Raw genomic sequence first — 4,242 nt, forward strand, 5'->3', positions numbered from 1 at the left:
GCAGATGGAATTTTACCGCCAACGGCGAGAATGAGAACTGTTTTAAATACTTAAAATGGCGACCTTTTCCTTACTTGAACAGCGTGCAGTCATTCGTTTTCTGAATTTGCATGGTGTGAAACCAATTGAAATTCATCGACAGTTGAAGGAGACATGTGGTGATGGAGTTATGGATGTGTCAAAAGTGCGTTCGTGGGTGCGACAGTTTAATGAAGGCAGAACATCGTGTGACAGCAAACCGAAACAACCTCGGGCTCGCACAAGCCGGTCTGACGGCATGATCGAGAAAGTGGAGAGAATTGTTTTGGGGGATCGCCGAATGACTGTTGAACAAATCGCCTCCAGAGTTGGCATTTCTGTGGGTTCTGTGCACACAATCCTGCATGACGACCTGAAAATGCGAAAAGTGTCATCCAGGTGGGTGCCACGAATGCTGACGGACGACCACATGGCTGCCCGTGTGGCATGTTGCCAAGCAATCTTGGCGCGCAACGACAGCATGAATGGGACTTTCTTTTCGCCGGTTGTGACAATGGATGAGACGTGGATGCCATTTTTCAATCCAGAAACAAAGCGCCAGTCAGCGCAATGGAAGCACACAGATTCACCGCCACAAAAAAAATTTCGGGTCACCGCCAGTGCTGAAAAAATGATGGTGTCCATGTTCTGGGACAGCGAGGGCGTAATCCTTACCCACTGCGTTCCAAAGGGCACTACGGTAACAGGTGCATCCTACGAAAATGTTTTGAAGAACAAATTCCTTCCTGCACTGCAACAAAAACGTCCGGGAAGGGCTGCGCGTGTGCTGTTTCACCAAGACAACGCACCCGCACATCGAGCTAACGTTACGCAACAGTTTCTTCGTGATAACAACTTTGAAATGATTCCTCATGCTCCCTACTCACCTGACCTGGCTCCTAGTGACTTTTGGCTTTTTCCAACAATGAAAGACACTCTCCGTGGCCGCAAATTCACCAGCCGTGCTGCTATTGCCTCAGCGATTTTCCAGTGGTCAAAACAGACTCCTAAAGAAGCCTTCGCTGCTGCCATGGAATCATGGCGTCGGCGTTGTGAAAAATGCGTACGTCTGCAGGGCGATTACGTCGAGAAGTAACGCCAGTTTCATCGATTTCGGGTGAGTAGTTAATTAGAAAAAAAATCGGAGGCCTTAGAACTTGAATGCACCTCGTAGTTCGTGTTCTGCAATGCGTTTATATTTTCAGGTGAATGAGAGCGGAGAAAACACTACCGAATCTGCAATTCGAGCAAGCTACAGGGTCGCTCATGTCATTGCCGTTTTCGGTGGGACCACTCGTAAAATCGTGCATGGTAGCACTTGCAGAATGTTTGTTTCCAAGGGAGGTGCAGGCCATTGAAGGGGTTTGCCTGTCGAAGCAAATAATGTCTAGTCGAATCCTGGACATGGTAGCGGATTTAGAAACACAGCTCAGGAAAAAGGCGGAGAGCTTTGTTGCATTTTCACTAGCGCTTGACGAAAGCACCGACATATCGGACTGTGCTCAGCTTGCAGTCTTTGTGCGTGGTGTCGACATGGAGCTGCAAGTAACTGAAGAACTCTTAGATGTGGTACCACTAAATTACACCGCAACAGGATGTGACATTTTTGAAACTGTTTGTGAATCAGTGGACAATATGAATTTGCCGTGGGATAAGCTCCACTCTGTAGCGACAGACAGTGCACCAGAAATGATCGGGCGTCACCAATGTTTTGCTTCTCGTTTGAAAAATAAACTCAGGGACGAATTCGAGAAAGACATTTTGAATCTTCATTGTTTTATTCACCAACAGGCACTGTGTACTCAAACAGTAGAGCTAGGTGGCGTAATGAAAGATGTCGTGAAGTGTGTGAATTTTGTGCGGCGCCACGGTATGAGTCATCGCCAACTCAAAGGATTCCTGAAAGTATAGGGATATACCTTACCACAGTACAGTTCGTTGGCTGAGTCGGGGAAAAGTTCTTGATGTATTCTTTGCCATTTGTGAGGAAATATCCCTTTTTCTCGAAATGAAAGGGGAACAAATGCGTTTTCTGAAAGATATAAAATGGATATCAGATGTGGCGTTCCTAGCTGACATAACTATGCATCTGAATAATTTAAGTCTGTCATTGCAGGGCAAAGGGCACCTAATCGTTGACATGCACGACCAGATCAAAGCGTTCATGGAAAAGTTACGTTTATTTGAGAGGCAGATGAGTAACGGACATTTAACGTTCTTCAATCGTCTTGCTTCTTTAAAACTACCTGAAGGTACTACTTTCGGCGATTACCAAGCAAAGTTAAAGCAGCTCATGACTTCGTTTGAAACACGATTCCGAGACCTCACTAGTTTGGAAATGGACCTTAAGGTGTTCAGCACTCCTTTTTCAGTTTCCCCCGATGACTTGTCATCGTCACTTCAATTGGAGATTATTGATTTGCAAAATTCAACTTTGTTGAAAGAGAGGTACTACAACACGTTGGATTTGTCACGATGGTATCGTTCATTACAGCAAAAAAATTTCCCAAGCTTCACAACAATGCCGCTCAGATCATGTGCATGTTTGGATCTACGTATTGTTGTGAGCAGCTTTTCTCAGCAATGAAAAGAGTAAAAAGCAAGGAACGATCGTTTCTTCAGGATGCAACAATGAAGGCCATCCTCTGCATTAACGCTGCGAACACTTTGACGCCGGATTTTCCGATCTTGTAATGAAAAAAAAAAGTCAAGCTACAGAGATCCAAAAAATTTAGTATGCAATTTCTTGTAAAACAGTTGTTTCTTATTTATTTCCTGAACATCGTATTTCCTGGTGTAGGATGTCACCACGTCTTAGCATCTAAGAGTATGAGGTTGTCGATCTTGTAAGGCGCAGCTGTCACCAGGCCCCCACAACCGCACGAGTGGTCGACTGTGAAGAGCGGACAAATTGAATAGCTGGGCGGCGGCCATTAGAGTGGTAAACTGACGCGCGGAGTTCAAATGTTTATACATCGCTTTTGGTTATAAAATGCCTTCCCTTGAGTTAAGTCACAAACATAATGCCTCATTTAAATACTTTACTACAATATACTTTTTAATTTACGAACAAACAGCAGCTAGTCACTGTTTATGAATTTATCTTACGTACTACATGGAATCTGCCGTAGCTAAAAGCTATGTCCTGGACCCCTAACATTTTTCGTAGTTCATTTACGATAGATGTACGCAAAATGCATCAAAATACTCGAAGATTTGTCCACTATATTAATAGATATTTTCTGACTCTACCTTGCTTTAGATTTTATGACGAGAAGCGCGTTTTATATGGCATAGTGCTTTGGCAACTCACGACCAAATTATCAAGTTTCAACCTAATCTAGACCATGGAAACACTACCGATCAGCCAACTTTCTTCAAAATGATCAGAACATATAAAATGGTATTCTGTCGGTCGGAAATCTTGCCTCCTGACAGCGTGTAACCATTTTTGTAACAGCTGTGGTTTTGAGAAACGAAACCTGTAAATAGATGCACAGACATTATGCTAATACCGTGTTACAAAAACATTTATTAAGCAAGTGCACTGACATACAAAACAACTTAAAATATTCACATACCTGTGAAATTTAATATTCGTTCCTTTCTCGAATTTATTTGTACAATTAATCGCTGCACAACTCCTCGCCATTGTACTTCTTTTGATTGGAACGTACAGACAGTAGAATTACGAGTAACAAATACTGTATGTACGCCCCAACAAATATACAACGTTGAATCTGGGTCTTCATAAACAACAATACTACACAACACATCAGACTACAACCACTATAATGGCGTCTAGCCGAAGGTTCAAATTATCCCGCGACTGCAGCGCCATCAGTGAGTCTAGTTATTTTTTACAAGGTCTTTGGCTGTCACATCAAAACGCTTGCCTTGCCGCCTGCCTCAGCCAGCCGTGCCACGTGCCGGCGTGCCGGCCCACTTGAATGGTCACAGCGAGCGACACGGCTCCGTGGAGCAGGGAGCGCTCCAGGGCTCACAACGGAGCCGACGACCTGGAACAGCCTGCCCTAGAACATAACCCTCCCCCCCCACCATTTGCAGGGCGTTATACATTCACACATTTCAGGCTGTAAACGCCAATGAGCATCTCTGTGATGGAGCATAAAAAGTGGTTCATCTGAAAAGGCCACCTATTGCCACTCAGTGGACCTCCAGTTGCGACATTGGCGTGCAGATTCTAGCTTTCGGCGCCCATGA

The sequence above is a fragment of the Schistocerca nitens genome, chromosome 1 (genome assembly GCF_023898315.1).
Source record: "Schistocerca nitens isolate TAMUIC-IGC-003100 chromosome 1, iqSchNite1.1, whole genome shotgun sequence".
Classification (NCBI taxonomy): domain Eukaryota; kingdom Metazoa; phylum Arthropoda; class Insecta; order Orthoptera; family Acrididae; genus Schistocerca; species Schistocerca nitens.